We start from the raw sequence: 12,990 nt of genomic DNA on the forward strand, positions 1-12,990 counted from the left end.
GCAGGCACTAATCTTTAGAACAGATAGCTGAACACATGTTGGATTTATCATCCTAAACCTTATAATGTCACAATACAGATGTGAAGAGATGCAACTTCTGAAGATTACAGTCTGTACTGTTCATATGTACAACTTGGCTGGAACATTGTGTGCACATATGTTTAAGAGTCATTTAACCAGGAAAAAATTACATGAAACACATATCTTACATGCAAACAAGGCAACTATGATATGGCTATTAGTTTGTTTCAGAAAACTAAAATATGTTCAAGTTGTTGAAAGAGATTTTAAGTCCATATCAAATAATGATAAGAGGTAGTCGGGGATGATCACTCTAGTGTGTAGTTTTCTCTCTGTAAGACAGTAGTATGGTTCTCTCACAGAATTAAGCTGAGGGATACCATCCCTGAGAAATACTGAATCAGTGGTATTTTCATCTTTGGTGCATTAAGGGGAAAAAAATGTTTTGCTGATTTAAGGACACATTTTTTGCTTTCAACTACTCACATTCTACCATTAAAATGGAATTTAAAATACAGACTAGAGAATGTCACATTTGGCTTTTGGGCCATAGGAAAGGAAAGGTTAATGAAAGCACAGTCATACAGAATAAGGCAAGAGGGAAAAACAGAAAAGGTGTTCATTTGACTTATGTGGGATTTGTTGATTCTTATTTGGTGTAATTCTGGAGAGGCTGAATAATGTGAGTATTTGAAAGACAAGAAGATTTAGAAAATACTATTATGAAGTGTCACAGCATGATAGAGAATTGACATCTCCATGTTTATATAGGGTATTTATCCATTCTGATGAACAAGCGTATCCTATTCATTATAATTTTGTCTTTGAGCCTTCTAAACTTCCCTGATATTTTATTTGGACTTAAATAAGATTTTGTAGAATGACCTCCCTTAGTTCAACTATTAAAATATTTATTGGGCATACATATGTGTTTGACAGACTTGTAAAATAAATGTAGGGTTATACAACCTGGTTTTACTTCAAAACTTGATACATGACACAACAATGAGCACCCGTAACAGAAATAATTCTTAATTTTCACCACCACCCGCACCAACATCACCACCACCGCCATCACCACTACCACCACCATCACCACTATCACTTACACCACCACCACCACCCTATCACCATTACCACCACTACCACCATTCCTGTCACACTACCACCACCACCACTACCACCTTCACCATAACCCCATCAACACTATCACCATCACCACCTCCACCACTATCATCACCACCACCATCACCACCATCACAGCCATCACAACCATCACCCCGTCAACACCATCACCACCACCATCACCCCCTCACCACCACCACAAACACCACCACCACCACTCCATCACCACTATCACAAACACCACCCACCACCACTCCATCACCATCACCACCACTACCACCTTCACCATAACCCCATCAACACCATCACCATCACCACCTCCACCACTACCACCACACCATCATCACCACCACCACCATTACCCTATCAACACCATCACTAACACCATTACCACCACCACCACCATCACCATCACCACCATCACCACATCACCATCATCACCATCACCACCATATCAACATCAACACCAGCATTACCCCATCACCACTACTACTCCATCACTATCATCATCCTTATCACTATCATCTCCATCACCATCACCTGCTAGCATTAGTTTAGATGTAAAGATCAATAGGAGACAACCCTTTCATTGAATGTGGAGAGGGAAGTTAGCCAGTGTTTGCAATGTTGAGGACAATGATATATGTATTCTATGAGAGGCTAAATGAGAGTATTCAGTGCTCTTGACATAACTAAATTCTAGAGGAAGAAAAGATATTTTCAAAATTATACAGGTATTTAACAGGATAGTTAGTGCAGGACCCTTAGAGCAGCTCAGAATTGTACTAACTGTACAGGAGGTTCTGAGTGAGATGACCTGGGTCTGGATTGGAGAGAAGGGTGAAGTCAGGGAAGGTTGGATATGCCCTGCAAGGAACTTGGATTTGGTGCTAATGGTGATGGTGAAGCATTGAGGGATACCAGGAAAGGAACACTTTCTCTCTGTCAAAGCTGGAAACTGAAGAAAAATGAGAAGCTAATGTAAGATTCAGATTCGGATTATATTGGATGGAGGGTGTACTTCACTACATCCATATTGGTGTTAGAAGTGGTCCTTTGGTCCCCGATTAACTCTTTTTAGCTGCTCAGTGTCTCCAGGGTCCTCAGAATAAAAACACAGAGAATATGATCAGCCTTTAGCTCCCTTCCTCAGTTTGTTTTGTGTTACTTAGTTTCAGTGGTGTTTCTCGTATAGATTATAATCTTTTTATAGATCTTTTTTATATAATCCTTTTATAGATAAATTGAAAGAATAACAGAGGTAGATGGCCAGGCTCTCTAGATGATGCACTCTACTTTTTCCATGTGCCATGTCACACACATCTGATATTGGCACATAACCACACTGAGATGTAGAATCACAGGGTATAAAGTCTACGTACTACCAACCTAATTAACGGCTGTTCATACTGACCTGTCTGGATCACCTGCAGAAGCAGTGTTTGTCAGATTTTTCCACTGTGGAGTCACCACTTTTATCCCTGTACAGACTATAGCCTTCAGAAGGAAGTCGCTTAATACAGTACACAGTTGCGAATTAAGGGGTGGAGGGGCATGTTGGGGGTCATTTGGTTGAACAGTAGACTCGATTTTGGCTCAGGTCATGATCTTGGGTGCTGAGATCCAGCTCCACATCCAGCTTTGCAGCCAGTGCAGAGTCTGCATGAGACTCTTTCCTTCTGCCTCTGTCCCTCCCCTTCTTACCCCCAGGTAGATAGATAGATAGGTAGGGAGATAAATAAATAAAATCTAAAAGAATTGGGAAGTTACACATGGAATATCTGCATAATTATTAGGAATTCTTAATGGGAATATTGTCTCTTCTCCCCATTTATTAATTTACTTAGTCATCCGGTTTTTCTGTCAATATGTACTGATGTAAATAAATATGTGCATATTTGTTCTATACTTTGAATTATTTTTTGTTTCATTAGTAGAATTAAGGTTTTCCCCAGTCCTTTTCAATATCTGTAACATTATTTTCAACTTTGTCCATTCTCATTCAATATTTTAAAATGTTTGAGCATTTTAATGAATTTTGAGCCAATTAACTACATATTTTTTAAAAACCATGAAACTGTATCTACAGATTAGAGAAACAAAGCCATTACCATGTGTCATGTTTAAGAAACAATCCTTTAAATCTACAATGCTAAAACCTAGCATTTATAGTTGCCAAAGTTAGTAAATATAATTATATGTTGAATAGGAAGTTTATATCAAGAACAAAACAAAAGAATAGATAGATTTTTAAATATATTTGTAGCCTTAAAATTAACTGATTTATTTCCATTTAATACATATTATTGACCCAGAAATTTTAATAAAACACTACTATGTTTCCTGCCCTTGAAGAATTCCTAAGTCTAGAGAGACCTAAAATAAATAACTTTTTTATAGTGTGTTAAGTGCTACAATAGCACTTAAAATCCCTGAAAAAATGCTTAAACTACTTTCAGCTGGTTATAGAGTATATTTTAAGAAAATAAAATTTTATAAATATTTGATAATAATTTTAATAAAAGCAAAAGAGATTTACTATTATTCTTTTTCTTCTAACTGGAATATAAGCTTGTTTTATATACTTGATAATTATTCAATAAATGAACAGATGGATGAATGAGGCTTTATGTGGTTCCATGCCATGTTTCAGCCACAGTTAAAAATCATAGGTCAGGGGTGCCTGGGTGGCTCAGTTGTTAAGCGTCTGCCTTCAGCTCAGGTCATGATCCCTGGGTCCTGGGATTGAGCCCTGCATCAGGCTCTCTGCTTGGCAAGAAGCCTGCTTCTCCCTCTCCCACTCCCCCTGCTTATGTTCCTTCTCTAGCTGTGTCTCTCTCTGTAGAATAAATAAATAAAATCTTTAAAAAATATCATAGGTCAGATATAAAAGGCAATTTGCCGAAGAGCACATGAACTGCTTATATAATAGCTTTCTTAATTTTTTAACCTAGTTTACTTGGTTCAGTTGATTTGCTATTTTAAAACATTTTCCCCAAGACTGCTTCATTAAAGCACTCTTCATTAATCCTTCAAACTCACACAACACACACAGGGGATCTATTCTTTGTAGTTCCCATTAAAATAAAAAACTTACAAGGGGATATCATACTGTGTCATAATTTTTAACTTTAATTACAACCATGTATAAAAATGATAACATACAGGGTAAGTTGGGAGAACAAGGAGATGTAAAGGAATTTATAATTTTGTCTTGTATCACAGATCAGGTAACAGCTAAGTAGTGTTCCTAGTTCACAAAGTTGACTGTTTCAGGTAATAAAGCACAATAATTAATTACAGGCATATGCTTTTAAACCTTAACGAACATTTTATATTTTAACCAAAATAACACAGTGAATCAACATTATATAAAGATCAGTTTGCATACATATTTAACAGAAAGGCATACATGACATTTTAAACACTGGTAAGAGTAATGTGGTACACGCCAATTGTAGAAGAATTCTTTCATTTTAGAGGTAAAGTGAGGTCTCTTTTTTTTGTACATTCAGGTACCCTGCTGCAGATCTCATAGAAGCTTATGTACTTTGTGCAATCTCCTTTAAAAATAGCAAGGTGATGTCATCCTAATTACTGTGAGACAGGGCATTATGGATTATTTCCCTGTGTGATTATGGGATTAACTTCAGTTTGAAGTTTAACTAAGATGTCAGAAATCTCAGTAATAGGTGTGGGTACCTGATTTCTATGTACTTTTTTTTTTTTTTTAAATCTGTGATGTAGAGTTCTCATGAAGGCCAAAAAATTTTTCCAATTTTCCTATTAAATGAGAAAGTGTTCCTAATACCCTTTCACAAGGCTGGTGCAGAGCCCCCATAGGCAACCAAGAAGGTGGCCAGACTTAGGAAGGAAACACCAGGTATGAAACTTGATCGGGGGTAGCGGGGGGTGGGCAAAGAAGCCAGACACATAGTGTAAACTCCAATCATAGAGATATAATAGTGCTGCTGTCGTGTGATTGCATAATTAATGACACGAGTTAATGTGGAGCTGAGATATAAAATGTACCAGGTACTTATTGTTACTGAGCTTTTTTTTTTTTTTTTTAGGCCATGTTATTTTTAAGTCATGTCCATTATTCCAGCAATAATTCTGTTATTCCCAGCAACCCTGTTAATAAGGATGCATTACCACCCCCCCCCAAACAAATGGATTTGAATATTTGATTTTTGTTTTGCCCTTGATAACTGGCTTTGAATCTTCTCAGCTTTCTGCATTCTAAGATGGAGGTGATTTATGAATTAAAATACATAAATGGTCATTAGCTTAGTAAATACTAACCAGGCATTATTATTGTTGAAGCTATTTGGATTACTTTTCTAATGGGAAAACAGAGACACAAAGAAGATGAACAACTTGCCTCAGATTGCATAGCTGTTAAATGTCAAGGCTGAGATCTAAACACACGTCTTGTCCAGATCCAACATCAAATCTGAAGGACCCAAATAAAAGACTAAGTTTATTTTTTTATTAGATATTTTATTTATTCATTTGAGAAAGAGAGAGAGAGCACAAGCAGGGGGAGAGGCAGAAGGAGAAGAAGAAGCAGACTCTCCGCTGAGCAGGGAGCCCAATGCGGGACTCAATCCCAGGACCCTGGGATCATGACCTGAAGGCAGACGCTTAACCATCTGAGCCACCCAAGCATCCCTAAAAGACCAGGTTTAAAATGAGAATGTCATAAACTGGAGTTGGAGTCAAGGATAAGAATTGTTTAGGGAACTTAATTGTGTGAGACCATGTGAAAAAGAAACAAGGATTGCCCTCTGTGTTCTGTGCATTTTCTTTTGAGCTTCAAAAGTTTATCCAAGTGGGTGTACCATATTGATATGAAGGTCAAGAATGAGAGTTGATGCCCAAATCCTAACTTTCTATATATTTGTGAACTTGCATACTGTCTGATAGCTAAGAGCACTCTGTCTCTTCCCCGTAGAGGTTTTGAGATGATGAATAGTTTGGTAGTTTCCCTCCAGTGGTACAAAAGCCAATCTTGGTACACAGGAATTTTACTAGAGTACTCCTGGCTTTTCATAGCAATTACAAAGAATTGACACATCTTTAATCAAATTTTCAGACCTAGACTGCCATGTCTATTCTCATTGGCCTTATTTTCCAGTAGTTCCCCAAGACTCACATTTCTGCATGTGGGAGGAGAGAGTCATCCCATTTCTCCTGTTAAGGAAATATACTTTATACATCACATCGAAAAATCAAATCTACCCTAGTTTGTTTCAAAAACGCATTTGCCACATCTTTAAACATATTATCAGAATTCTATAAACATACCTTCTAGACACATAAAATGTTTCTTTCATTTGATCATGTGAGATTCTGGCTCTTGTATAAAATGATTTCTGAGGTTTGAGTTCCACTAGACAGCCACTGAGATTCTATTAAAATTAGGATTCTTTGAATTAAAAATTCCATACTTTGGTATTATATAACATATGTGAATTGGTATTTTCCATTTCTCTCTATGTTGTATTTTTTTGCTTGGATCTGAATTCATATTTTTAAGGCATAGTTAATGGCGTCTAGTAGCAAGTTGTATGCAATGTTCAATTTATTAAACAAAAATAGCAAAAGCAATGCTAGAATATTTCCAGTATGCCCTGACACAAAGTATTTATGAATTATACTAGAGGAAAGGTGATACGTAAGGTTTTGAATTTCACATGGGCATGCGTGATGTTTTCTTCTCATAAATTCCAATTTAACTTATAAGAATACATTATCTCTGCCTTCAACTGCAACAGAACCAAACAAAACCACTAAAAAGTAAAATGTGGCACTTACAAGGTGAATCTAACCAAATTGGTCTCCATTTTTATTAAATAAGACTTTATATATTTTTTTGATAGCATGAGAAAATAGAGTCCAAGTATAATCCTGAAACAAAACCCTACAGTAGTTCTAAAATAAAAGTTGAATGCACTATCTGTATTCTGGTTGTGCCTCGGTTAATTTGGGAATATCTAAGTGGGGTCAAGACCTACACTAATGCCTTCACAGTAGGATTCTGTTTTGTTTGTTTTGTTTTTCAGATTCCACATGTAAGTAGAATCCTGCAGTATTTGTCTTATTTTACTTAGTGTATACCCTTGAGGTTTATCCATGTTGCCACAAATGGCAAGATTTCTATTTCTGTGGCTGGGTAGTACTCCATTGTGTATGTGTGTGTGTGTGTGTGTACACCGCATCTTCTTTGACTATTCATCCATCAGTGGACACTTTGTTTGTTTCTATATCCTGACTACCATACTTATTCATTCATCAATGAATATAGGAGTACACATATCTAGAAAAAGATATTTGAAACACCCTGAAGAGATAAGTATTTAGTTACAAATATAATTCCAACACAAAGATCTATTCATCAAGAGTAAATTAGGCCAAATTAATAGACAAAATTCATTTTGATTTTTAGTACTACGCCTTAAAATTCTCCATCCTTTCCTCATATTTTCAAAAAAGAAAGGTATATTTCAGAATTATTCCTCTACACCTACTTTATTTTTAATTTTTATTAACATGTAATATATTATTTACCCCAGGGGTACAGGTTTGTGAATCATCAGGCTTATACATTTCACAGCACTCACCATAGCACATACCCTCCCCAGTGATCATAACCCAGACACCCTCTCCCTACCCCACCACTCCACAGCAAACTTCATTTTGTTTAATGAGATTAAGAGTCTCTTATGGTTTATCTCTCTTCCGATCCCATCTTGTTCCATTTTTCCCTTCCCTACCTCCCACAACCCCTGACCCTGCTTCTCAATTTCCTCATATCAGAGAGAACATATGGTAATTGTCTTTCTCTGTTTGACTTGTTTCACTTAGCATAATACCCTCTAGTTCCATCCATGTCATTGCAAATGGCAAGATTTCATTTCTTTTGATGGCTACATAGTATTCCTGTGTGTGTGTGTGTGTGTGTGTGTGTATCAAATCTTCTTTATCCATTCATCTGTTGATGGACATCTTTCTGTAGTTTGGTTATTGTGGACATTGCTGCTATAAACATTGGTACCTGTGCCCCTTTGGATCACTACATTTGTATCTTTAGGGTAAATACCCAGTAGTGCAATTTCTGGATCATAGGGTGGCTCTCTTTTCAACTTTTTGAGGAACCTCCATGCTGTTTTCCAGAGTGTTTGCAGTAGCTTGCATTCCCACCAACAGTATAGGAGGGCTCCCCTTTTTCTGCATCCTTGCCAATGTCTGTCATTTCCTGACTTGTTAGTTTTAGCCATCCTGACTGCTGTGATGTTGTATCTCACCATGGTTTTGATTTGTATTTCCCTGATGCTGAGTGATATGGAGCACTTTTTCATGTGTCTGTTGGCCATCTGGATGTCTTCTTTGCAGAAATGTCTGTTCATGTCCTCTGCCCATTTCTTGATTGGATTATTTGTTCTTTGGGTGTTGAGTTTGATAAGTTCTTTATAGATTTTGGATACTAGCCCTTTATCTGATATGTCATTTGCAAATATCTTCACTCATTCTGTCAGTTATCTGTTGATTTTTTTACTGTTTCCTTTGTTGTGCAAAACCTTGATCTTTGTATTTTTAAGATTTTTATTTATTTATTTAACAGATAGAGATCACAAGTAGGCAGAGAGGCAAGCAGAGAGAGAGGGGGGTAAGTAGGCTCCCTATTGAGCAGAGAGCCCAGTGTGGGGCTCAATCCCAGGACATTGAGATCATGACCTGAGGCAAAGGCAAAGGCTTTAACCCACTAAGCCACTCAGGTGCCCCCAAAACCTTGATCTTGATGAAGACCCAGTAGTTCATTTTTGCCCTTGGTTCCCTTGCCTTTGGCGATGTTTCTAGGAAGAAGTTGCTGCTGCTGAGGTCGGAGAGGTTGCTGCCTATGTTCTTCTCAAGGCTTTTGATGGATTCCTGTCTCACATTGAGGTCATGCATTTGGAGTCTATTTTTGTGTGTCATGTAAGGAAATGGTCCAGTTTCATTTTTCTGCATGTGGATGTCTAATTTTCCCAACACCATTTGTTGAAGACACTGTCTTTTTTCCATTAGACATTCTTTCCTGCTTTGTCGAAGATTAGTTGATCATAGAGTTGAGGGTCTATTTCTGGGTTCTCTATTCTGTTCCATTGATCTCTATGTCTGTTTTTGCACCAGTACCATACTGTCTTGATTACAGCTTTGTAATAGAGTTTGATCTGGAATTGTGATGCCGCCAACATTGGCTTTCTTTTTCAACATTCCTCTGGCTCTTTGGGATCTCTTTTGGTTCCATATAAATTCTAGGATTATTTGTTCCATTTGTTCAAAAAAAAAAAAAGATTTTGATATTTTGGTATTTTGATAGCGATTGCATTAAATGTGTAGATTGCTTTAGGTAGCATAGACATTTTTACAATATTTGTTCTTCCAATCCATGAGCATGGAACGTTTTCTCATTTCCTTGTCTTCCTCAATTACTTTCATGAGTACTTTATAGTTTTCTGAGTACAGATTCCTTGCCTCTTTGGTTAGGTTTATTCCAGGTATCTTATGGTTTGGGGTGTAAGTGTGAATGGGCTCAACTCCTTAATTTCTCTCTCTTCTGTGTTGCTGTTGGTGTATAGAAATGCAACTGATTTCTGTGCTTTGATTTTATATCATGACACTTTATGAATTCCTGTATCAGTTTAAGCAGTTTTGGAGTGGAGTCTTTTGCCTTTTCCACATAAACTATCATATTTGCAAAGAGTGGGAGTTTGACTTCTTCTTTGCCAATTCAGATGCCTTTTATTTCTTTTCCTTGTCTGATTGCTGAGGCTAAGACTTCTAGTACTGTGATGAATAGCAGTGGTGATAGTGGACATCCCTGACGTGTTCCTGGACTTTGGGTGAAAGCTCTCAGTTTTCCCCCATTGAGAATGATATTCGCTGTGGGTTTTTCATAGAAGGCTTTGGTGGTATTGAGGTTTGTACCCTCTATCCCTACACTGTGAAGAGTTTTGATCAATAAAGGATGCTGTACTTTTTCAAATGATTTTTCAGCATTTATTGAGAGTATCATATGGTTCTTGTTCTTTCCTTTATTAAAGTATTGTATCACATTGATTGATTTGTGGATGTTGAACCAGCCTTGCGGTCCGGGAATAAATCCCACTTGGTCGTGGTGGATAATCCTTTTAATGTACTGTTGTATTTTGTTAGCTTGTATTTTGGTGAGGATTTTTGATCCATGTTCATCAAGAATATTGATCTGTAATTCTCCTTTTTGATGGGGTCTTTGATTTTGAGATCAAAGTAATGCTGGCCTCATAAAATGAGTTTAGAAGGTTTGTTTGTTTTTTTTTTTTCCATTTCTATTTTTTGGAACAGTTTCAGAAGAATAGGTGTTAATTGTTCTTTAAATGTTTGGTAGAATTCCCTGGGAAGCTGTCTGGCCCTGGGCTCATGTTTTTTGGGAGGTTTTTGATGACTGCTTGAATCTCCTTACTGCTTATGGGTCTGTTCAGGTTTTCTTTTTCTTCCTGGTTCAGTTTTGGCAGTTTATGTCTCTATGAATGCATCCATTTCTTCCAGATTGTCAAATTTGCTGGTGTATAGTGGCTCATAATATGTTCTTATAATTGTTTGCATTTTTTTGATGTTGGTTGTGTTCTCTCCTCTTTCGTTCATGATTTTATTTATTTGGGTCCTTTCTCTTTTCTTTTTTTTTTTTTAATATAATTTTTTATTTTTTATAAACATGTATTTTTATCCCCAGTGGTACAGGTCTGTGAATCACCAGGTTTACACACTTCACAGCACTCACCAAAGCACATACCCTCCCCAATGTCCATAATACCACCCCCTTCTCCCAAACCCCCTCCCCCCAGCAACCCTCAGTTTGTTTTGTGAGATTAAGAGTCACTTATGGTTTGTCTCCCTCCCAATCCCATCTTGTTTCATTTATTCTTCTCATACCCACTTAAGCCCCCATGTTGCAACACCACTTCCTCATATCAGAGAGATCATATGATAGTTGTCTTTCTCCGCCTGACTTATTTCGCTAAGCATGATACCCCCTAGATCCATCCATGTTGTCGCAAATGGCAAGATTTCATTTCTTTTGATGGCTGCATAGTATTCCATTGTGTATATATACCACATCTTCTTGATCCATTCATCTGTTGATGGACATCTAGGTTCTTTCCATAGATTGGCTATTGTGGACATTGCTGCTATAAACATTCGAGTACACGTGCCCCTTTGGATCACTACGTTTGTATCTTTAGGGTAAATACCCAATAGTGCAATTGCTGGGTCATAGGGCAGTTCTATTTTCAACATTCTGAGGAACCTCCATGATGTTTTCCAGAGAGGTTGCACCAGCTTGCATTCCCACCAACAGTGTAGGAGGTGCCCCTTTCTCCGCATCCTCGCCAGCATCTGTCATTTCCTGACTTGTTGATTTTAGCCATTCTGACTGGTGTGAGGTGATATCGCATTGTGGTTTTGATTTGTATTTCCCTGATGCCGAGTGATATGGAGCACTTTTTCATGTGTCTGTTGGCCATCTGGATGTCTTCTTTGCAGAAATGTCTGTTCATGTCCTCTGCCCATTTCTTGATTGGATTATTTGTTCTTTGGGTGTTGAGTTTGCTAAGCTCTTTATAGATTCTGGACACTAGTCCTTTATCTGATATGTCGTTTGCAAATATCTTCTCCCATTCTGTCAGTTGTCTTTTGATTTTGTTAACTGTTTCCTTTGCTGTGCAAAAGCTTTTGATCTTGATGAAATCCCAAGAGTTCATTTTTGCCCTTGCTTCCCTTGCCTTTTGCGTTGTTCCTAGGAAGATGTTGCTGCGGCTGAGGTCGAAGAGGTTGCTGCCTGTGTTCTCCTCAAGGATTTTGATGGATTCCTTTCGCACATTGAGGTCCTTCATCCATTTTGAGTCTATTTTCGTGTGTGGTGTAAGGAAATGGTCCAATTTCATTTTTCTGCATGTGGATGTCCAATTTTCCCAGCACCATTTATTGAAGAGGCTGTCTTTTTTCCATTGGACATTCTTTCCTGCTTTGTCGAAGATTAGTTGACCATAGAGTTGAGGGTCTATTTCTGGGCTCTCTATTCTGTTCCATTGATCTATGGGTCTGTTTTTGTGCCAGTACCATGCTGTCTTGATGATGACAGCTTTGTAATAGAGCTTGAAGTCCGGGTTTGTGATGCCACCAACTTTGGCTTTCTTTTTCAATATCCCTTTAGCTATTCGAGGTCTTTTCTGGTTCCATATAAATTTTAGAATTATTTGTTCCATTTCTTTGAAAAAGATGGATGGTACTTTGATAGGAATTGCATTAAATGTGTAGATTGCTTTAGGTAGCATAGACATTTTCACAATATTTATTCTTCCAATCCAGGAGCATGGAACATTTTTCCATTTCTTTGTGTCTTCCTCAATTTCTTTCATGAGTACTTTATAGTTTTCTGAGTATAGATTCTGTGTCTCTTTGGTTAGGTTTATTCCTAGGTATCTTATGGTTTTGGGTGCAATTGTAAATGGGATTGACTCCTTAATTTCCCTTTCTTCTGTCTTGCTGTTGGTGTAGAGAAATGCAACTGATTTCTGTGCATTGATTTTATATCCTGACACTTTACTGAATTCCTGTATAAGTTCTAGCAGTTTTGGAGTGGAGTCTTTTGGGTTTTCCACATATAGTATCATATGATCTGCGAAGAGTGATAATTTGACTTCTTCTTTGCCGATTTGGATGCCTTTAATTTCCTTTTGTTGTCTGATTGCTGAGGCTAGGACCTCTAGTACTATGTTGAATAGCAGTGGTGATAATGGACATCCCTGCCGTGTTCCT

The sequence above is a fragment of the Mustela putorius genome, unplaced genomic scaffold, assembly GCF_011764305.1.
Source record: "Mustela putorius furo isolate JIRA1106 unplaced genomic scaffold, ASM1176430v1.1 tig00000577_pilon_pilon_pilon, whole genome shotgun sequence".
Classification (NCBI taxonomy): domain Eukaryota; kingdom Metazoa; phylum Chordata; class Mammalia; order Carnivora; family Mustelidae; genus Mustela; species Mustela putorius.